Genomic DNA, 24,481 nt, shown 5'->3' with positions numbered 1-24,481 from the left:
CTGGGACAACACAATCATCCTAGGACAAGCCAAGCAGAGACACGCACGAGAATTCTTAGAAGCATGGCTTTCCAACCGGAACTCTATCAACAAACACATTGACTTGGATCCCCTTGACCACCCCCTGTGAAAAAGAACAGGAAATGGCATCACCAACCCAAGGAAACCTAAACACATATATAGAAAGTAGGCCATATCACCATTGCTTCATCCGGAGGCTCACTGATAATGTTACCTGATACGGTGATGAAACGTCTGATAACAAAATTTCCAGATGAGCGAGCAAACCTACATCCATTCCTTTACTAATTTGTAATGTATATTTACTGAATATAATATATTTAAGATCTTCCTGGCTTCTTTTATTGCAACATTTCCTTCATGTAACACTTCCCCTGACTCATCAATAATGCCACAACAGATCAAGTGGTACGGTTGATAATATTTTAAAGTGCATCTAATTTATTAAAAGTTCAAAAATTAGCTGTCATTAATGAAGTAATGACAATTAGCAGACAATAAATGCTTGAGTCACTGGAGTAGATACATGATGCTGAGGGTAAAACAGGAATTTCGCAAGACTAGACAAAAGGCAAATGTACCACGGTAATTTCAGCCCAATTTAACATTTTTCAATAGATGCAGTGGGATGAAAATTGAGATAATGTTTTCAGACAGTAACTTAATTTGTGCTGCTGATTGAGTTGCTGAATTAAACTTGCTGGAAAATATGACATCTGTAGATTAGTTGTCAGAGGACGGGATAGAGCAAAGGCCAGTCAGGTTAGACAAGAAGCACTTAGACTTTGTTAGCATCGTTAGTGGGTAATTTTCTAAGAAAGAATTGAAAACCTCTTGGGGTAAATTACACTGTGGAATATCAATAACAAAAGCATTGATGAGAAATCCCTTTGTCCAATATTTTAATGAAGGTCATAAGCCATTTCTATTAAACAAGCTTTTAAATTACTCGTCAGGTGACTTTCACATGAATATGTTAAAAGTATGTTTTCTAAGCCACACTCTTTCTGTATGATTGCCTAATATGTTCATGCTAAATTCCTTTCTACAATTTTATAATAGCAATACGAATAGGATTTTAGGTTCACATGTTAAACTTCAGAAAATGTAAAACATAATCGAGTATAAAGTTGTTGTGGTTCTGTTTGCCAAGCTGGGAATTTGTGTTGCAGATGTTTTGTCCCCTGTCTAGGTGACATCCTCAGTGCTTAGGAACCTCCTGTGAAGCGCTTCTGTGTTGTTTCCTTCTGCGTTTATAGTGGTTTGTCTCTGCCACTTCCGGTTGTCAGTTCCAGCTGTCCACTGCAGTGGCCGGTATATTGGGCCCAGGTCGATGTGTTTGTTGATAGAATCTGTGGATGAGTGCCACGCCTCTAGGAATTCCCTGGCTGTTCTCTGTTTGGCTTGTCCTATAATAGTAGTGTTGTCCTAGTCGACTCAGGTTGCTTGTCATCTGCGTGTGTGGCTACTAAGGATAGCTGATCGAGTCATTTTGTGGCTAGTTAGTGTTCATGGATACGGATCGTTAGCTGTCTTCCTGTTTGTCCTATGTAGTGTTTTGTGCAGTCCTTGCATGGGATTTTGTACACTACCTTGGTTTTGCTCATGCTGGGTATCGGGTCCTATGTCCTGGTGAGTTGTTGTCTGAGAGTGGCTGTTGGTTTGTGTGCTGTTATGAGTCCTAGTGGTCGTAGTAGTCTGGCTGTCAGTTCAGAAATGCTCTTGATGTATGGTAGTGTGGCTAGTCCTTTGGGTTATGGCATGTCCTCATTCCGTTGTCTTTTCCTTAGGCATCTGTTAGATGCACAGAAATAGAAAACACACACCGGAAGATCAACGCCACACTCTCAGGAATCAGATTCACTAGAGAGGAAGAAAAGGACAACCAACTCCCATTCCTAGACGTGATGGTACAGAGAATACCGAACGGAGAATTCACCACAAAGGTATACAGGAAAACCACACACACAGACCAAGTCCTGAACTACGAAAGCAACCACCCCAACACACACAAAAGAAGTTGCATCAAGACACTGTGCAAAAGGGCCACAACACAATGCAGCACACCAGAACTGCAAAAAGAGGAAGAAGAACACCTCTACAATGTATTCGCCTAAAATGGATACCCCCGCAATTTCATCAACAGATGCCTAAGGGAAAGACAACGGAATGAGGACATGCCACAACCCAAAGGACTAGCCACGTTACCATACATCAAGAACATTTCTGAACTGACGGCCAGCCTACTATGACCACTAGGACTCATAACAGCACACAAACCAACAGCCACTCTCAGACAACAACTCACCAGGACAAAGGACCCGATACCCAGCATGAGCAAAACCAACGTAGTGTACAAAATCCCATGCAAGGACTGCAGAAAACACTACATAGGACAAACAGGAAGACAGCTAACGATCCGCATCCATGAACACCAACTAGCCGCGAAATGACATGACCAGCTATCCTTAGTAGCCACACACGCAGATGACAAGCAACATGAATTCGACTGGGACAACATTACTATTATAGAGCAAGCCAAACAGAGAACAGCCAGGGAATTCCTAGAGGCATGGCACTCATCTACAGATTCAACCAATCAACACATTGACCTGGACCCAATACACTGGCCATTGCAGCGGACAGCTGGAACTGACAACTGGAAGCGGCAGAGACAAACCACTAGAAATGCCAGAGGAAACATCACAGAAGCACTTCACAGGAGGCTCCCAAGCACTGAGGATGTCACCTAGACAGGGGACGAAACTTCTGCAACACAAATTCCCAACTCGGCGAACAGAACCACAGCAACGAGCACCCAAGCTACAAATCTTCTCACAAACTTTGAGTATAAAGTATTTCGGAGAGAATAACACTGGTTACCAACAGCTATTCAAATAGAACAGCACAACAAGTTTAACAAATGTGCTAAAATATTGAAACTTGCTTATGACATTAAAATAGAAATAACAAGAAGGACTATTATTCAATATGTGAGAGGTAATATATTTGGGGTTGACAATTAGGGATGGAAATGGATGCTTAATGGAGAGATGCTAAAGAATATGGGAAAATTAGGATTTTGGGACTGAATAGAAACTTCTTCACTTAAAGGATTCCAAATCTGTGGAATTCCCTGCCCAGTGAAAAAGCTGAGGCTACCTCACTGAATGTTTTTAAGGCAATGATAGATCGAGTTTTGAACAGTGAAGGAATTAAGGGTTACGATGAGTGGCCAGGTAAGTGGAGCTGAGTCAATGAACAGATCAGCCATGATCTTATTGAATGGCGGAGCAGGCTCGACCAGCCAAATGGCCTACTCCTAATTCTTATGCCCTTATCTAAAACAGGAAGATCTAGGGGTATGTGTAATCACTGCCTATAAAGGGGAATTCAGGTAGAGGAAACCATTGGAAAATTCTCACATCATTCTGTGTTGCATATGATAGGAATATTAAACAGTGATACCTTCGTACAAGACACATGTCACAGTTAGATTGTAGACTTGATTTACAAAAAAAAACATTGAGACCATATAACATCCATAAAGCACAGATTCAACAAGATTATGCCAGGATTGTTAAACAATAGTTGTGAGGAAGTCTTTGGATTGTGGGATTTTTGCCATAGCCAACGAAGATTGAGTTGAAATGCATGAAACTACAAAGCGCTTCAATTGAAGATGGAAAGGTTACTTCCTCTGTTTAGGGAGGCACAGGTAAGTCATCAATTTAAAATTGTCACTAAACAAAGAGAAAATTTAGAATGAATATACCTGTGTAGGAAGTCATTGGAATGCATATTGCTTTATATAGTAGTTGATGAGACAGGAACCATTGTATCTTTTATGGGAAACTGGAATATCAGAGGATTTGGATGGATACAGAGAAATGATGTAGGATTCTTTATTAAAGAATGGAATGCAGGAGTCCTCCATGTCCTGTCTCTGGTAAGCCCACTAGATTTAGTGCCAAGTGAACATTTAACTGGGCAGCAGTGGGCTTGACTTCAGATGAAGGACCTAGGGATGTTGAAATGTTGGTAAATCATCAAATTTATGAAATGATACATTGATTTTATGAAAATGTGATAGTATAATATGTTGACAAATTGGTAAGTCGATCATTTGATAAGTTCTGCCTGCTAAGAGCTGCTGGCTAATCAAAGGTTGGCCATTCCTTATTGCTCAGCAGCACCACCATGATGTCTGTCTGTTGTCAGTACTGCATCCACTCTAGACTCAGCATCACTGAAGGACCCAGGCACAGGTGAGTGATGGCAGAAGATTGCAGTTTGGAAGATGCAGTGGAGAAGGAATTTGACAGCAAGGGCCCTCGATCAGGCGCTGAGTTCCTGACAATGAGGATCTTCGGATTATTAATCCACGGGCCACCATAAGTAATCGCCTCCCCTCAATTCTAGATAGTCAATGTGCTATTTGGTTCTGAGGATCAGCATAAAGCACAATTTCTATTATTAACATACACACATGTCCTGGATTCAAGTAACACCAGTGTGTTATAAGATGTTTGAACAGTTTGATCGCAAATATTGACATGCATGTAAACTCAGTTCCATCAATGATCACTGGTGCGGAATTAGGAGCTGAAGCCACTCGATGTCTGAGAGAAATTGGAGTGTCCTATTAGCAAGTTTGCTTTTTGACTAGATACTGAACCTGGAAATTGCCTGGGTCAACAAGTGCCTGGTACTTAGTTAGTACTTAATCTCAATAAGGTCTGGCCTGAGTCAGAAGGTTGAGATTTAAATCCCACTTGAGAGGCTTCAGAACAAGAATCTAGATTGACACTTCAGTGCCAGTTCTGAGCAGTTGCTGAACTGTCAGGACTGATATCTTTTAGATAAGACACAACCAAGGTATTATCTGGGGTCACAAACGAATGTAAAAGATTAGATGGCACTATTTAAAGTGTTTAAAGAAGCACTGAGTATTTTCCTGGTGGTTTGACCAATATTTACCCCTCTTTCAACATAACTAAAAAAAATTATCCAATTATCCATCATGGTGTTGTTAGCAAGATCTTGCTTTGTGCAAAATGACTTTCACACTGCCTCTCTTACAAGAGTGAGTGCACCTCAAAAAGTTCTTCATGGGCAGTAGAACAATTTAAGGTCATAAAAGGATGTAGAAATATAAAGTATTTTGTATTTATCTCAGGCACACCATTAAATAACAACAACCTCATTATTTACTTAAGTATCTTAATCTTCTTGTCTTAAAGTTACTCAGCATGGACGTTAATCACAATGTGAAATTAGACCATTGACATTCATTGAATGTGATGTGATGCTCAGTGTTAGATGGGTCCAGCACTAATACTTCAAGCAGTCCCATTTGTCAAATTATCTCAAATGCACAGGATAGATTGAACAATCTTGTAGATGTGAAAGAACATAGGTTTATTCAAGCTTTTAAAAGGAGCTAGACATCTAAAATGTGTTTAAAATAGACATTATGCTGCAATTTCCTGTCAGGCTTAATTTCATATTGATGGCCAGTGACTCACTACACTGCCCAATAACTAGTTTATCTGGTAGGTTTGTGGTAGAAATTCTCAGTGGGAATGCCAATCACAAAACAAACCTTAGATGGTACCTTTATAATATTCATTCCTCTAAATTTGCACATGAATCTTTAAGTTTTTTATCTGTCAGAAAATTGCATGTACCCAAGAAAAATTATTTATGTCAAATTTAATAACCATTTGACATAAATACAGGGTCACAGCTAAATCCTTTCAAATAAATTATCTGTTGGCTCACAAATCTGATTCACTTAGCAAGAATAAGTTAACCAGAATTAAATATTAAAAGAGCTGCAAAATGAGCTAAACTGTTTTCAATGTTCACCTTATGTCAGCTAAGAAGACTTTGACAGAAAGTAAAAATACTTCATTTATGTAGGGCACGATCTAGTGCAGATTCCAACTGAGTGTAATCTTTTTCTTGTTGCAGAGACACATTAAAAAGCTCACAATATGTTGATAATTGTCACATTGTCACAATATTACACTGTGACATTTCTAGTTTTTGGTAACCCTTACTTATGTTGCCCATATTTTATTTCTTCAAAAAGCCAACATATCAAATACTCACTGCATGTCACTTCCAACTGTTGTAGACAGATAATGACAGTCTGCCGTGACCATAGCGACGGGTGACTCGACACTGAGAATATTTTTCATGATGTTATACATAAGTGTTATACACAGGGGATAATACTGTAAGAGTTTAGACACATCAGCTGAGAAAATGACAAGAGCAAATATATCGGAGTATTAAAAGTTGGACTGGATGCTGAATTTGAGGTGTCTGTAGTGTTAAGTCCCCTGTTTTGTGTGGGAGCTGTCATTCATATCTGTGGAATTGGTATTCCTAAGTTAGTTAGTGAGTTAAACTCTTCTCATCTCCACTGTATGATGCAAAGAGTTCTCTCCAAGTGTCCTGTATCACGTTTCCAGCATTTATTACTATTGTTACAAGGTCTAATTCAATGGAAGTTAATCCAATGCATCCTAAACTTACCGCATCTTCTGTCTTGAACAAATGCAGCATATAATACAGAGTTTGTCCGCTTCTGTTCCCAGGCTTTATACATATAGCCGAAACTCTAAAACCAACAATAATGTACAAATGATTTGATTTGCTATTGTCACATGTACCTAGATACAGAGAAAAAGTTTTGTTTTGCACGCAATACAAGCATATCATACCATTCAAAGTGCGGTAGGGTAATAGAACCAAGTGAGGAATGCAATGTTACTGCTGCAGAGAAGGTGCACAAAGAGCAAGATCAATACTTAAATTTAAAATTTGAGCAGTCCATTCAGAAGTTTGGTAACAGCGAGGATGAAGCTGTTCTTAGAGTCATTGAGTCATACAGATGTACAGCACAGAAGCAGACCCTTCAATTCAACTTGTCTATGCTGACCAGATATACTAAATTAATCTAATCCTATTTGCCTGCACTTGGCCCACATCCCTCCAAACCCTTCCTATTCATTTACCTATCCAGATGCCCTTTAAATGCTGTAATTGTACCAGCCTCCACTACTTCCTCTGGCAGCTTATTCCATACATGCATCACCCTACACGTGAAAAAGTTGCCCCATAGATTTATTTTAAATTCTTCCCCTCTCACCCAAAACCTAGGCCCTCTCGTTCTGGACTCTCCCACTCCAGGGACAAGACCTTGTCTATTTACCCTATCCACATCCCTCATGACTTTATAAACCTCTATAAGGTCACCCCTCAGCTTCTGGCGCTCCAGGGAAAACAGCTCCAGCCTATTCATGGGGGGCATGTTGGCTCAGTGGTTAGCACTGCTGCCTCACAGCACCAGGGACCCGGGTTTGATTCCAGCCTCAGGCGACTGTCTGTGTGGAGTTTGCACATTCTCCCCGTATCTGTATGGGTTTCCTCCAATTGTTTCGGTTTCCTCCCACAATCCAAAGACGTGCAGGTTAGGTGAATTGACCATGCTAAATTGCCCATAGTGTTCAGGAATGTGTAGGTTAGGTGCATTAGTCGGGGGTAAAATAAAGTAGGGTCGGGAAATAGGGCTGGGTGGCTAAATCTTAGGAGGGTTGATGTGGACTTGTTGGGCCAAAGGGCCTGTTTCCACACTGTGGGGACTCTAATTCAGCCTCTCCCTCCAGCTCAAACCCTTCAATCCTGGCAACATCCTTATAAGTCTTTTCTGAAGCCTTTCAAATTTAAAATATCCTTCATGTCTACAAGCTGTTGTATGTTGTATGCCTTTAAGGGAAAGCAGATAGCCATATGGGGGATAAAGAAATCGAAGAAATATCAGAATCTTCACAGGATGAGATGATGTTTGCTGAGAGGACACATGTATGGACCATATGCAGCAATATAGGTTAGTGGCCCATATAACCTATTAATCTGCTGTAAAGGTTGATGTGTTAGAGGTAGGTTCTCATTCACCCTGGTCACCTTGGGCACATGTAATTGCACATGTGTATTGTAATCTGAAGGCTCCAACATTCCTTCATTTATATGATTGACCAGGAATCTCTCCCATTCTTACCGTCTAAACCAGGAAAGATGGGAATAAAAGCCTCCAAATTCTTTACCCCAAAGGTTATGAAGGCTCTGTCATTTGATTACATTTCAGACAGATTTCCAGATATTAAAGGCATTAAAGGACATCAGGGTATTGTTGGAAAATGGTATGGCTATGTTCCCACAATTAAATTAGCTGTAAGTTTTAAACATGTATTCCGAACAGGGCAGAGATTATAAAACAACAGATTTGACTGACTCCACAGAAATCCGGACCAATAATTTCAAAACATATTTGACAAAGGTTGGAAAGCAGAAGACATCAGGATATATTGAGTTTTTAAAATTGGTGACACTGGAATAGAACAAAGATTCTTGACTTATTACAGCATCCTTCTGTGAGACTATGAAGTAAAATAGAACAGATAAATTGAAGAATGGAGCAGAACTTTATTTTGTGGTAAAGACAGGCAGGAGGTCAACTTATACAGTGTCAGCAAAAACAGATAGAACTGTAAAACTGAACAGACTGGTATTTCTGATGTAACTGCATGTTCTATTTCTTCAAAAACATTGCATTTTGCCCAATACCTGGGGTTCTGCGGCAGTACCTGAAAAACCATGCATACCTTAGATTGAAAGAAAATCAGAAAAACCTGAGCATGTAGCAGTCTGGACAGTCAGATGCTACAACACTTTCTTCCTGAAATTCCAAAACCCTGCTGGACATAACTCTTTATTAGGAAGCTCAACAGAAATAGATTCTTCTTCTTTAGAAGGTACCACAGTGGTCAGAGCCATGGTAGTCTGAGGTGTGGGCCACCGACCACAATTCAGTACAATCAGTCCAGGAAGTCATGAGAGTTGGAGAGTTGTACAGATATCAGTCAGGGCTGTGGTTCAGGTCTGTCCCGTTAAGTTGTTCAAAGGATGTGGGCTGCTGTCAGTCTTGGCGGTCTGTGCACTAGAGGGTTATCAGGGATCACTGGAGGATGAACTCTGGCCATATCAGTTGTGGGGGAATGAAAAGAACTGCAGACGCTGGAAATCAGAGAGAAAAAACAGAAATTGCTGGGAAAACTCAGCAGGTCTGGCAGCATCTGTAGAGAGAGAAAGCAGAGTTAACATTTCAGTGCTTTTGCTCTGCAGGTGCTGCCAGATCTGCTGAGTTTTCCCAGCAATTTCTGGTTTTGATATCAATTGTGGAGCTTGGAGTCATAGTCATCGAGCCATCAAGTCATACAGCATGGAAACAGACCCTTTGGTCCAACTATTCCCCAATGATCATGTTCCCAAACGAAACAAGTCCCGCCTGCCTGCTCATATCCCTCCAAACCTTTCCTATTCAACTACTTATGTAAATGTCTTTTAAATGTTTTCACAGAATCCTGGGATGCAGAGGGGGCAATAATACTGAAGGGGGCCATGGTAAAGATTTTTTAAGAGAGGGAAACAATAGACAATGAAGGAGAAAGGTGTCATATAGGAGGGAAAGTAGGGTCATCGTCCATGAGGGAACAGTGTTACCAGATCAGCATGTTTACATGATATGCCTGAATCTGGGACAGGGATGTTACAATCGGCAAATGAAGATTTCAATGTGTTGGGTGGGGACTTGGGAAGAGAAAAGCCTATAGAGCTGACAGAAGGACGAGCAAAAAGGGAATGCTCCTCTCTCTGACAAAATTTCCATTCTAATCTTTCTTCTATCTCTGAAGAAGGGGCAGTGGACTTGAAATGCTAACTCTATTTCTCTCTCCATTGACCTGTTGCCAGACCGGTTGAGTTTCTCCAGCAATTTCTGTTTTCGCTTCAGATTTCCAGCGCAGTTCTTTGTTTTATGTTAGGGAACGTTTATGTTCCTCACCAACACAGAGACATGAGCCTGGGACTCAATGGTTGAAGAACAACGCTGTTGCCTTCCATCATGCTCTCAATAATGAATGAGCATGAGTGAATGTCTGCACCCACACCAGGGGCAGGAAGGATAATGCTTTGTTCTGTGAGGGAAGTGCTTTGAGTTTTAGCAACATGAGGCCCTTCAAAGATAAAGCTATTACAGACATTTATGCAGTGAAGTTGAAACACATCAGCAACTCATGCATGCTTTGCGAACCTTCAGCATTAGTGTGTAGTCCAATTCTTTGCTCCCAAGCCCTCCTAGAAATATTATGCAAGGTAACAAGTGAATCCCCCTATTAATGCCTGTCATGCACATTTATTGACCTGGAAAGGTAGGGCCAGGTTGCCAAAAGCACATGGAACGGGCTCTGCTCACTGCACACCTTCTACCATCATGCAGCTAAGGACGGGTGGGTTCTGCACCTTCAATGTTGTAGTTGTGGCCAGACAGAGACTCGCACACATAGCTGATGGGGAAGAGTGATCATATCTTTACAAAAGTGGAAATGTAGGTTCATGGATGTCCTAACAATGTGTCTTCAGGTCTCTCTATTTCCTTCCCTCCTACAATGCCTCAGTGCATTCTCTGGTTCTACAGAAGGGCTGGAAGGAGACTGCCCTACAGTGCTGCCCACTGATTTGGTGGTTTGGTTGTTTTACCCCAGGGCATTTTTGCCAAGAGGCCCCAGATGTGATGAGTGTGTCTTGCCCAGAAGCAGACGCACTACCCTCATGTCGAATTCCTACAGTGGCAGGCAGGGTGGAAGTGAAAGGCTCAGCTGTCTTGAGTGGCCTGAGAGGAGTCATCTTTGAGGCCTGTGTGGGGTTCCTCTTACAGCTGGTGCTTGTTGGTACTGTCTTGTCTCCTTGAGAGGAAAGGGCGCCTGGAGCGAGATCAAAGTCCTTCATCCCCCTATCACCTTGCTGTTGGTGCTGACGACCAATGGGAAATTGATGGAGAGTGGGTCCACATGTGGAGTGGCACGGTGGCTCAGTGGTTAGCACTGCTGCCTCACAGCGCTAGGGACCCAGGTTCAATTCCATCTTTGGGCGACTGTCTGTTTGGAGTTTGCACATTCTCCCCATGTCTGCGTGGGTTTCTTCCAGGTGCTCAGGTTTCCTCCCACAGTCCAAAGGTGTGCAGGTTAGGTGGATTGGCCATGCTAAATTGCCCATAATGTTAGGTGCATTAATCAGAGGGAAATGGGTGGGTTACTCTTCGGAGGTTCGGTGTGGACTTGTTAGGTTGAAGGGCCTGTTTCCACATTATAGGGAATCTAATCTAATCATATATGTCCATCAGAATCTGAGGCTACTGGACAACAGTCACCAGCCTGTCCATGGAGGCAGCCAGGCACCCACATGCCTGAAGCAGCAGGGTTCCAACAGTGATGGTGCAGTCCCATAACCCCTGGCAAACCTGCCTGTTGTTCATGTGCATTTGTGTCAAATTCCATTGGCAACAGCATGGGTGACCTCCGATCCCTGAGGTGACCCAGTACCTGTCTCTGGCGTATTCCAAGTGCCAGTGAATAGGACCATTTCTCCTTTGGCATGTTGCAGAGATGCAGTGGTGATGCACTCAATAGCAGATTCTCCTGACTCTCATCATGATAAAATCCCTTGGAGATGTTGGTGTCTGAGATGTTGGAGGGTGGAGGAGGCAGCCTTGCTAGTGTTTCTGCTGAAATCTCCGTGCTACCTTCCTCAGAGATGGAGGAGGGAAGGTCGTAAGGGATGGCCCTCTTGACGATGACCAGTGTGGACATATTGCTTCTACTTCCAGGATATGAAAGCAAGAACACGTCCTGACCAAGAGTTAGAAGTTGTGACACATTAGCCATAAATTCAGAGTCGGGGGTGGGGAATGGAAATGTAACAGAGCGATGTATAATTCTTCTTATTGATTGCTGGGACATGGAGGTTGCTGTATCTCCACAGAACAAGTCCCAGTTTTCACTTCTTGGGAAGATCTGGCAGCAGCTAGACTAACACAAGACTACAGAGGTTACAGCAACACCACAACTCACCTCAGGGTCTCATTTTACATATTTATTAAACTCTATACTTACCCATATAGCAACAAATGTTATCAACATTCATGTGAAAATGTATATTTTGTTTTGTACAATTTCTATCAACAAACACACTGTAAAGTGTCCCTAGGGCCTTCATAACATGAAGACCTAATAGGATAGGTGCATTAAAAAAAGTGTATGTGAATTTGAAAGGTTTAATGTTGGACTGAAAGCAATAAGCTGTCCCCACTGTGATGGAGTAAAGAAGGAGCTGGTAGGGAGCAGACCACAGGGCATCAATGTGGACTTCACCAGTTTCCTCATTTCCCCTACCCCACCTTACCCCAGTTCCAACCCACCAGCTCAGCACCATCCTCATGGCCTGTCCTACCTGCCAATCTTCCTTTCCAACTATTCACTCCACCCTCATCTCCAACCTTCTCCTTCATCCACATCTCCATTCACCTATTTCATTCTTGACTACTTTCTCCCCAGCCCCACCCCACTCCCATTTATCTCTCTGCTGAAGGGCTTCATTTCTGATGAAGGGCTTTTGCCCGAAATGTCGATTTTCCTCGGATGCTGCCCGACCTGTTGTGCTTTTCCAGCACCACTCTAATCTAGACTCTGATCTCCAGCATCTGCAGTCCTCACGTTTGTGTAGCTGATTTTAACCTTACTGTGAATCCTCTTGCAAGGATGCCTACCTTGAAGAAGTTCTCCTCCTCTCTCCACAAGGATCTCAGTGAGTCTCTCTCTCACTGCAAACCGAGGTAATCTCCTCTGTCCTGAAGCCCTTCAACCATGTCATGAAACAGACTCACTACCACAGCCACATCTTCTTCCTCAGTGCCTGCCCTCACCACCCAACGCCTGGAGGAAGAACGCCTCATCTTCAGCTTCAGAACATTTTAACCCCAGAGCATCAATGTGGACTTCGCCAGTTTCCTCATTTTCCCATCCCCTACCTTACCCCAGTTCCAACCTGCCAGCTCAGCACCATCCTCTTGACTTGTCCGACCTGCAATCTTCCTTCCCACCTACCTGCTCCACTCTCCTCTCTGACCTATCACCTCCATTTCCACCCCTATCCACCTATTGCACTCTTAGCTACCTTCTCCCCAGCCCCAATCCCCTCCCATTTATCTCTCCACCCTGGAGCCTCCCAGCCTCATTCCTGGTGAAGGGCTCTGGCCCGAAACGTCGATTTACCTGCTGCTTGGATGCTGCCTGACCTGCTGTGCTTTTCCAGCACCACTCTAATCTTGACGAAAATTAGCACAGCCAATTTAAATGATTAAAGGTTGAAATGATGGATGATTCTCTGGACTGCTGGTATTTTGGCAGAAGTGGCACAGACCCCAATTCTGGGGAGTGGGTATGGGGAGGTGGAGTTTAATAGAGGGGTGGGGGGGCCTGCTTACCTGAGGTTTTCAGACATAAAAGAGGTGTCCTGGCAACAATGGCTGCTCTGAAGACAACCTCTAATTACTCGGGCCCAGCTACCAGGAAGCAAAACCAATTTTAAGATATGGAAGCACCTTTCTTTCCCAATAGAGCTTTGTCCATGGCCACCTCAATAGCTTGAGCTGCCAATGCTACAAAGGACCGATTCTGATTTGACCACCCAACATCTGTAATAGGATTCTGGATTAGTGGTGCTGGAAGAGCACAGCAGTTCAGGCAGCATCCAAGTAGCTTCAAAATCGACGTTTCGGGCAAAAGCCCTTCATCAGGAATAAAGGCAGTGAGCCTGAAGCATGGAGAGATAAGCTAGAGGAGGGTGGGGGTGGGGAGAAAGTAGCATAGAGTACAATGGGTGAGTGGGGGAGGGGTTGAAGGTGATAGGTCAACCACACCGCCCCGTGGCCCAACATTTCAACTCCCCCTCCCACTCTGCCAAGACATGGAGGTCCTGGGCCTCCTTCACTACCACTCCCTCACCACCAGATGCCTGGAGGAAGAACGCCTCATCTTCCGCCTCAGAACACTTCAACCCCAGGGCATCAATGTGGACTTCAACAGTTTCCTCATTTCCCCTTCCCCCACCTCACCCTAGTTCTAAACTTCCAGCTCAGTAACTGTCCCCATAACTTGTCCGGACTTGTCCTACCTGCCTATCTTCTTTTCCACCTATCCATTCCACCCTCTCCTCCTTGACCTATCACCTTCATCTCCTCCCCCACTCACCCATTGTACTCTATGCTACTTTCTCCCCACCCCCACCCTCCTCTAGCTTATCTCTCCATGCTTCAGGCTCACTGCCTTTATTCCTGATGAAGGGCTTTTGCCCGAAACGTCGATTTCGAAGCTACTTGGATGCTGCCTGAACTGCTGTGCTCTTCCAGCACCACTAATCCAGAATCTGATTTCCAGCATCTGCAGTCATTGTTTTTATCTGTAATAGGAGCTGAGTCAAGTTGAAACTATTCATTGGCTACTGCTCTGCCAATGATACCGCTGCAGTCCCACAGTTATTACTTACTGATTGGTCTGAGAAACTAAGACTTATCTCATGACGATAAAGTCCTGACCCTCAAGGCCTTTTAGATTAGATTCCCTACAATGTGGAAAAAGGCCCTTCGGCACAACAAGTCCAGACCGACTCTCCAAAGAGTAACCCACCCAGACCCATTTCCCTCTGACTGATGCACCTAACACTATGGACGATTTAGCATGGCCAATTCACCTGATTTGCACATCTTTATTTCCAGATTATTGGCATAAACAATAGTCTCAAACAGATGAATTCAAATTCCCCTTCTCTGGAGGATTTTTGCATTAGTTATCCAGTTAGTTATGCAAGGTTGGCAGACTCGTCTACATAAACCACGAAAGTAGCTGAATTACATTCTAAGTTACCTGCACTATTAAACATGGAACTGTAAATGTTTCCCATTCTGATTTAGTGCTCACTAGTCAACTGACATATATTGACTTTAACAGGGCCGTAGTGTAACAACTGTCTAGAGATAGGTGTTAAATTTAACACAGTTCCAAATATTGTTATCTAGAACTCCCCCCGACAAATAATAGGAGAAATCATTGAAGATATTTTATTTTGTGGAACTAAAATTCTTTTCACTGTGAGTGTTTAATTAAACAGTGAAATGAATTATATGATTATTTGCTTACCCACCATGTCCAATGTACAGAAGAACAGGGATTTTGAATTAACTGAGGGGCTTTTTAAAACACTGGCACAGGCATTGCAAGTTCAATAACCTCTCTCTGTGCCGGAAGAGAATATGATCCTGATATTTTCTGGGGGCTTTGAGTCTGGGGAGGACTTCCAGAAGGAAAACATGGAGGTGTGGGTTCCTCAGACTTCATGTAAAATTTAATAGCAGAATATCTAATGTGTTTTCAGCCTGACACTGAGACTGACAGATATGTTGGCACTGTACGTGGGAAATTCAGTGATATGCAAATACCAGCTGAGTAAGAGATCATGGAGTGTGGGATCTCAGGAATTGACAGTGGCTGGGGTCAGAAACTGGGGGTGTTGGGGGGGTTTAGAGCTCACAATGAGACGTGTCAGAGATCAACGTTAGAAGGAGTCAGAAGAGACCATTGAGGGATAATTGGAGACTGGGGCTTGTGAGGGACTGGCAAACACAGGAGGAAGAAATCAATGACTGAGCACATGTATTTGGGCAAGTGGAACATGACAGGACACAGGGAGAATCACACCTACTCCTCCTGACCACAAGCAATTTACCTCAGGGATCTATTCCTTCGCACTTCAAACCCCGGAATAGCTAACTCAATGGGTTAAAAAAAAGCCTTCTAAAATGGAACTCCTTAACCCCTGACAAACCTTTATTGATAATATTAGAAGTGGGCAGTTTGGAGGCAGTTTTTGAGTTGAATTTGAGATTTCTAAGTATTATGTACATCACATCAGCACCAGCCTGCCCAACTTTGTGGGTTAAATCTCTCCAAAGGATTCTAATCTTTCGAAAGAATATTTAAAGTAGCCCGATGCAATGATCACACCAAATACCTTCAAAGAAAAGAAACATTTTATAAAAAAACCATTCACAAATTGAAGATAGTTCAAACAGGTCAGTGAAGTATCTATGAATTGAGTAAAAACAACATTAAGTTTAATTCTTGGCTGCACTTATTTTTAAAACCAGACTCCTGTGCTACTTTCTTGCTTTCCATATATTTTTTGCTGATGATGTCAGCCACCAAGTTAATGTTGGAAGGTGGCACTTTTAAGCTGTGGAGATTCCTAACTATGGGTAAACTTAATTTCCTGAAGGCCTTTTTTTAATATGCTCTGGAGACGGGAGACTTCCATCTCATACAGTTTGTACTGGATTCAAAATCAGATCCCTGAGGTATAAAGCGAGATGATACCCCATTGGATCATTCAAACCCTTGGAGCTGATTTTTAACATTTTCAGTCAATTTGCTGGGAAAGGAACCAGGCAAACTAAATAGTATCCCTTTACCTTGGAAACTTGAGTTGAAATCCAGATCAACTGCTAGGGCAAAGGTCTCTCCCGTCTCTGACAGCTGTAAAGGTCTGCAGGAAATGAGTTTGAATTGCCTCTGTCCAGTTCCTATTGGGTGTCAAGCACAGCATAACACCAAACATAATTTGACAGTTGGCAGTTTCAATCAGAAATGTCATAAGGATGGCTAATGTAGGAAATTGAAATGTCACATTGATGCAGTAGGATGATCTTCCAGGGGCTGAGGGTGAAGATACATTGTTAAGACAGAACAGCAAAAACTTTATTCTGTCTGAAGTGTGCTGTGTATAAGCTCTCAAACAAGCACAATGCTTGATTCTCTGACATACGTTCCTTTATGCTGGTGTTTAATATTGGTGTTAAGCTAACTAAACTCAGAAAAAACTAAGCTGCTGAGTGCCAAGAATGAGAGGGATTTTATTAATGGGAAAACTATACCAACAAAAATGGAAGAAACACACAATGTTTCATATTTCAGAGAATGGTGTCTGGCTTATTTTTGGGCCGAGGGGAAATAAAATTGTTTGGATTTTGATTCCCTACTGTTTTCTGTAATTAGTTCTTCAGCTGTGTTTGGAGAATAATCAGGAACCTATTGATTGTAAAATAAATGTTGTTTTTTTTCCCTGTATTTAAAATGAATACCAGGAAGTGAAAGGCACTTGTCCAACCTTTCGGTAGATTTGATCACTCCACAATCCCGTCTACCCCAGATAACCTTTTATTCGCTATTGCTTGTCTTCCAGGTCAAGGAGTTGACCCCAACTGAATGTTGCAGACTGGCACAGTCCAAGGTCCAGGACTACATACTTGGTGCAGCTGCCACAAAGGTACAGTGGGAAAAGACCATTTTCTGAGGTCTTTCTGCTGAAGCTAAATGGGGGTCAGTTCAGTTATTGGACCCCCCCCCTCCCCTCCAGTGCCTCAATTACATGTCAATATAATCTTACACAAGTAAGAGATGCCTTTGGTTTGTTTGTTGGAGAGAATAAAATCCAATTTTGTTGTTTTCTTCATATGCTACTGTACAGAGCCAAACTACTTTAGTGACTTTGTTTTTTTATGAATAAAGTATGTTTTTGAAATTTAAAAAATGCTATCAACCTCTGCTAATAAAGATTCAAAAACTTGCCTTTGTTGCACAGTGCTTTGACTTTAGAAGTTAGAAAGTCATGTTGAGGTTGTACAGGACATTGGTGAGTCCTCTTCTGGAATACTGTATCCAGTTCTGGTGACCCCGTTATAGGAAGGATATTATCAATCTGGAGAGGACTCAGAAGTTATTTACCAGGATGTTGCCGGGTATGGAAGGTTTGAGTTATAAAGAAAGGCTGGACAGGCTGGGACCTTGTTCACTGGAGTGTAGGTGTTTGAAAGGTGACCTTATAGAACTTTATAAAATAATGAGAGGTATAGATAGAGTTGATGGTATTTGTCTATTCCCTAGGATTTGGAATTTCAAGACAAGAGGGCACATCTTTAAGGTGAGGGGAGAGAGATTTTAAAAAGATATAAAAGGCACATTTTTTACACAGAGGGAGGTTCAGGTGTAGCATGAACTTCCTGAGGAAGTGGGTGAGGCACTATTACAGCATTAAAAAGACATTTGTATAGATACATGAATAGGAAATGTTTGGAGGGATATGGGCCAAGGATTTGTCAGTATCTGCGCAGAAAGGGATAGAGTAAACATTTCAAGTCCGGTATGATTCTTCTTCAGTGGAACATAGTGGAGCATTTCAAATGTACTGCACAGGATAGTACAGGTGGCAAATGGGATTAGTTTAGTTTGAGATTATGTCCAGCATGGACTGGTTGGACCAAAGGGTCTGATTCCCTGCTGTATGACTCTATAACTCTGTTTCCAACACCTTTCAATGGAGGGCATACAAAAGACTTGTGATCAACTGTGAGACTATTTTTTTCCCTTTTCTTAAGCGGCCATTATCATTATTTGGTGGTGGCTAGATTTACTGAGTACTGTCACTTCTATTTCCCTTGTCACGTTTCTGTACTATCCCGTGCAATACTTTTGAAATACTTCACTATATTCCACCGAAGAAGAATCATACTAAACTTGAAATGTTTACTCTATTCCTTTCTGAACAGAAACTGACAGACCTGCCGAGTTTCTCCAGCACTCGCTGTATTTATTTATTTCAAAAAGGGATCCAGATCCCTCTTAAAGGCAAACTTAGAAAAGGCATCTAAACACTAGTAATCGATGCGCTTCAAATAAAAGAAACCAAGAGGCCATCTTATCCCTGTTCATGTGCAGTTTAGGTGGTTTCCATTGCAGCATTGTTGACCCAGATTCAATTGCCAATAGGCATGTGGGAACACATTGAAAACAACATGTAGTTTTGGGAATATGGTGCATGCCCCTAGTAACCAAGAAGTCCACTGGCATCAACTGACTTAACCGATCCAAAGTCTTTGCTGTAATACCAGCTATGGAACAGTATAATGAGGAAATCTGGTATAGACTGCATTTCTTACTTAACTGCCATAATCCCTGAATTATTACCAGGCTAACCCTTCATACTCTAGATATTTCCCCTAATCAAAATGTTTTTAGGTTAGATTATTTACAGTGTGGAAACAGGAACTTCGGCCCAACAAGTCCACACCGAGCCGCCAAAGCGCAACCACCCAGACCCATTCTCCTACATTTACCCCTTCACCTAACACTACGGGCAATTTAGTGTGGCCAATTCACCTAACCTGCACATTTTTTTTTTGGATTGTAGGAGGAAACCGGAGGACCCGGAGGAAACCCACGCAGACACAGGGAGAAAGTGCAAACTCCACCCAGACAGTCACCTGAGGCGGGATGTTCAGGGATGTTATTACATGCTACTGAAGCAGGTGGGACTTGAAATAAGGCTACCTTACACTAGAGATAGGGACACTAACTCTGTGCCACAAACACCTGCCTCAGTTATGTACTACTTTCATAGCAATGTCCAGGCTAATCAGGAGCAAGTTATCATTACAGGTTAACTATCAAATGACTTATGCCTTTTAAGTGCTAAAGTGTATCAATAATTGCTAAAGGGTTAATAGAAACACAGTCCAAATAAGCAGTTTGAGAATTTATATTGCTTTTCATTGACACTGCTTTCATCATTTATATAAATGATTTGGATGTGAGCATAAAAGATATAGTTAGTAAGTTTGCAGGTGTAGTGGACAGCGAGGAAGATTACCTCAGAGTACAACAGGATCTTGATCAGCTGGGCCAATGGGTTGAGGAGTGACAGTTGGAGTTTAATTTAGATAAATGCGAGGTGCTGCATTTTGGAAAAGCAAATCACAGCAGGACTAATACACTTAATGGTAACGTCCTGGGGAGTGTTGCTGAACAAAGAGACCTTGGAATGCAGGTTTATAGCTCCTTGAAAGTAGAGTCATAGGTAGATAAGTTAGTGAAGAAAGTGTTTGGTTATGCTTTCCTTTATTGGTAAGAGCATTGAGTATAGGACTTGGCGGGTCATGTTGAGGCTGTAGAGGACATTGGCTAGGCCATTTTTGGACTAATATGTACAATTCTGGTCTCCTTCCGATCGGGAGGATGTTGTGAAACTTGAAAGGGTTCAGAAAAGGTTTACAAGGATGTTGCCAGGGTTGGAGGATTTGAGCTATAGGGAGAGGCTGCACAGGCTGGGGCTATTTTCCCTGGAGCGTTGGAGGCTGAGGGGAAACATTATAGAGGTTTTATAAAATTATGAGGGGCATGGATCTGATAAATAGACAAGGTCTTTTCCCTGGGGTGAGGAAGTCCAGAGCTAGAGGGCATAGGTTTACAGTGAAAGGGGAAAGATATAAAAGAGACCTTAGGGGCAACATTTTCACACAGATGGTGGCGCGTGTGTGGAATGAGCTGCCATAAGAAGTGATGGAGGCTGGTACAATTACAGTATTTGAAAGACATCTAGATAGATATATTAATAGGAATGGTTTAGAAGGGTATGGGCCAAATGCTGGCAAATGGGTCTACATTAAATTAGGATATCTGGTGGGCATGGACAAGTTGGATCGAAGGGTCTGTTTCTGTGCTGTACATCTCTATGACTCTCTGTGACTGTATGCTGTGTAGGAACTTGTACATGTTGAATTCACAAACTGACACAATTTCAATGTAGCCTTCTCCCTCAGGTGCTTAATCTTGCTTTTGGGAGTCATTTCATGTTTTACACTTTGAATTCAACAATTGATCTCTTGAAAAAAAGTACAGCTTTTGTTTGCAGAAGAAGAGAGCCCAATGACTCTCTTATTTCCAATTTAATGACATTATGTACAAGTGATATGATGATACACTTCAACCTGATTTGCAGCTGGAAATAAATCAGAGAAGGTTTCTCTTGATGACGGTGCCCTTTCAGCAAATCCTCCATGCCACTGCCATAGGACCCAATGATCTGGTGCAGGAAAGGAATGATTGATAGCTAGGGAATTCCTAGCAGCTTTGTGCTGACTTACTTGTAACAGATAGTTGAATGGATCATTTGGACAGGACCTCTGAACCTGGAAGTGCTTGACATAAGAACAGCACAATCCCATCAAAATAGGTTCGTGGATAAATGAATGGAGCCAAAGGATTCCAAATTAAGGAACATCATTACTTAATGAGATGAATGGGGGAACATTGAATCCCAACAGTGTGGAAGCAGGCCATTCTGCCGCATCGACCCACTGAAGAGCATCACACCCAGGCTCAACCCCCTATTCCTGTAACCCTGCGTTTCCCCTGGCTAAATCACCTAACTTATACATCCCTCAACACTAGGTAATTTAGCATGGTCAATCTACCTAACTTGCACATCTTTGGACTGAGGGAGGAAACCCATGCAGACACGGGAAGAATGTGCAAACTGCATACAGGCAATCGCCCAAGACTGGGTCCCTGGCACTGTGAGGCAGCAGTGTTAACCACTGAACTACCATGCCTTCCGGTATCATTATAATCTATGCCATTCGGGATTGCACAGGGTTGGAATATACAAACCAGCTGGTGGGCCCCTTGTGCCAGAGGCAGAGCTCCTCCTACAGTCAGGAAAGCAAACATGCCCTCCTTCTGCCAGGTAGCATCCCCTGGTGTTTCAGCATGGAACAGCCTGCACTCGTGGGACAGAGTGTTAGACCCCTCCATGTGAAGTAGGTAGGGAGAAACTGTACCCGAGGTAACTGCTTTAGATGGTGCTTGAACTGCTTCAAAATGATGTGAGAGGTTCTGGCAGATAGAGAAACAGAAATAAAGGCAGCCTGTATTGATAGCAAATAATGTGCAATGTGTTTGATTAGATTACTTACAGTGTGGAAACAGGCCCTTCGGCCCAACATGTCCACACCAACCCACCGAAGTGCAACCCACCCAGACCCATTCCCCTACATTTATCCCTTCACCTAACACTGTGGGCTATTTAGCAAGGCCAATTCACCTAACCTGCATATTTTTGGACTGTGGGAGGAAATTGGAGCACCCGGAGGAAACCCACACAGACACGGGAGAATGTGCAAACTCCACACAGTTAGTCGTCTGAGGCGGGAATTGAACCCGGGTCTCTGACATTGTGAGGTAGCAGTGATAACCACTGTGCCCCGGTGCCGCCCACTGTGCTGCAAATAATATTAGTCACAGAATTATGAATCGTTGAAGAGTTTGCAGCATAGTGGAAGCGTATTCATACCAACAAGTATTTATGCACAGTGCTTCATTGATGTATCCTCCTATCTCCTTGTCTACCTGATCATCTAGCTTCCCTTCAAAGATAAGATCATGCAGCAAATGTGTGACAAATTAGAAATCTAATCAACAAACTGATCAGCACTCGATCACCATGGTACATCCTGTGGGCGGAAATACATAGCCTACATACTTCAATCCTATTAACAGAACAGTGAGTGTACTTCAGGGTGTTCCACCATTAAGGCAACCTCTGGTTTAATGCTAAGTTCATTTTATATTGGTGTAACACTCTTGTCAGATTTGGTGAGATGCCACATACGCAGACACAGAGAGAGAGAGAGAGAGATATGTGGATTGTAATGAAAAGTGAAAAGGTGTGGGTTTTTATGATATCATAGAAAATTGGGTGAGTGAAGGATAGGTAGCACATTAAAACAGTAAACTCTCAAACCAGAGCCCTCGGTCTGCTGGTTTAAAAGGCTTGAATATCAAGAGTAGTTTTGCGAGTGGGGTGGCATGGATAATACGATTCTGTTATAGCTTCTGTTATAGCTGCTTCTAACCACTTGCCTTCGATTAGTAGGAGAGAAGCAAAGAGGATTTCAGGGAAATGCCAGAAAAGATGCTGTCAATCCATGGCCCCAGTGTAATTTGCAAAGATGAATGAAGTGTTTTTTAGACTGCCATCACTCCTGTTCAAATGTATTTGCATCTCCTGCAGCCTCTGCCACTTGTATCTGACACTTGGTCTTCTGGGTAACGTTACAGGGATGATCTCATTGCTAATCACCTATCACATGTGATGAATTTCTGCAGACTCAGTCCTGACTTGTTAAATTTGGAGTCAAGGGCTGTGGCTTCATTCCTGGCAGTTATTTATCAAAGATGACAGCTCACAAATATCTCAATCTGCGAGAAGGCACTCTGGTGACACAGAGGCTCTGCGTGAAATTGCGAAAGTCAGCAGTCAGCATTTATTTCATCAGAGTTGATCCAATCATCAGAGCTGGTTTGACAGGAGGGATTGTTGCTGCTCCTGGTTGACTATCATCCCATGGTCACTTTAATCTATTCTGCGCAGACCAACATGAAACACTGATATGAAAATTCAAAGGAGATACTCACATTGCTTTCTGTTTCTCCAGACTTCTTTTAACTGTTGTCATACATAGGGATTTTAGAGTAAGCCTTGTCACGACACTTCAATGTTTTAATTCATTATTTGAAGCAAGCTAAAGGGCAGGAAATATTATTTCAGACACTTTGCCATCAGTGACTTTATGCTGTTTGTTCTGTATCACGGTCTTGGCCTTTTTTTTTCTGGAAAGGAGGAACTTTTAACGTTACCCCAGGGGAGAGAGGCAGATTCTTTATAACAGCTCAGTGACAACCTGAATTATGGATTAAGTTGAGGTATATCTGTGACCCATTCATTTACCAAGTTCAACCAGGTTTTAACTCTCTCAGTTCAGAGCAAAACATTTCCATCAATATGTTAAAATGGCACTTGTCTTATATTGAATTCACAATCAACATTTTATTTTCTGTACCTTGATGATCATAATGGATGACTGTTCTGATTGAGGTCAGAAATTATGTGGCCAGACTGACTGATAAATGTTGCTCTGATATGCTGTTAGAACAAGGTAGTTCCTGCAGCTATCTCAACAGATACACTGAATATACAATGCATGGTGGCACAGTGGTTAGCACTGTTGCCTCACAGTGCCAGAGACCTGGGTTCAATTCCCACCTCAGGCAACTGTCTGTGTGGAGTTTGCACATTCTCCCCATGTGTGTGTGGGTTTCCTCCCACAGTCCAAAAATGTGCAGGTTAGGTGAATTGGCCATGCTAAATTGCCTGTAGTGTTAGGTAAAGGGGTAAATGTAGGGAAATGGGTCTGGGTGGGTTGCTCTTTGGAGGGTTAGGTGTGGACTTGTTAAGCTGAAGGGCCTGTTTCCACACTATAAGTAATCTAATCTAATAAGCAGTTTTCAGTAAACAACAGCTTTCATTCATTAAGTGGATTCTACACAGAAAAGAAAATACTTCCAAGGTGCTTCATGTGAACATAGGAGCAGGAGTAGGCCATTTGGCCCCTCAAGCATGCTCAATAAGATATGACCTTTTCATGGACTTCGCTCCACTTACCTATCCAATCTCCATAACCCTTAATTCCTTCACTGTTCAAAAATCTATCTTTGCCTTAAAAGCATTCAACAAGGTTGTCTCAACTGCTCCACTGGGCTGGGAATTTCACAGATTCACAACCCTTTGGGTGAAGAAGTTCCTTCCCAGCTTAGTCCTGAATCTGCTC

The 24,481-nt window shown here is 42.5% G+C and overlaps 1 long non-coding RNA gene across 1 annotated transcript in view; it reads right to left on the bottom strand.

Annotated features, from left to right (window-relative positions):
• Window positions 1-4,353: 4,353 nt before the first annotated feature.
• Window positions 4,354-24,481, bottom strand: part of LOC140468871 (uncharacterized) — an 80,350-nt gene continuing 60,222 nt past the window's right edge. Inside the window, exons 3-4 of the long non-coding RNA XR_011955859.1 lie at window positions 6,568-6,652; window positions 4,354-4,465 (exon numbers count right to left, since the gene is read on the bottom strand). This is a non-coding gene — a long non-coding RNA (uncharacterized lncRNA). The remainder of the gene's footprint in view (window positions 4,466-6,567; window positions 6,653-24,481) is intronic.

Source organism: Chiloscyllium punctatum, chromosome 48, assembly GCF_047496795.1.
Source record: "Chiloscyllium punctatum isolate Juve2018m chromosome 48, sChiPun1.3, whole genome shotgun sequence".
Classification (NCBI taxonomy): Eukaryota; Metazoa; Chordata; class Chondrichthyes; order Orectolobiformes; family Hemiscylliidae; genus Chiloscyllium; species Chiloscyllium punctatum.
Note: the sequence above shows the minus strand (reverse complement) of the source record. Positions and strands in the feature narration are given on the sequence as shown.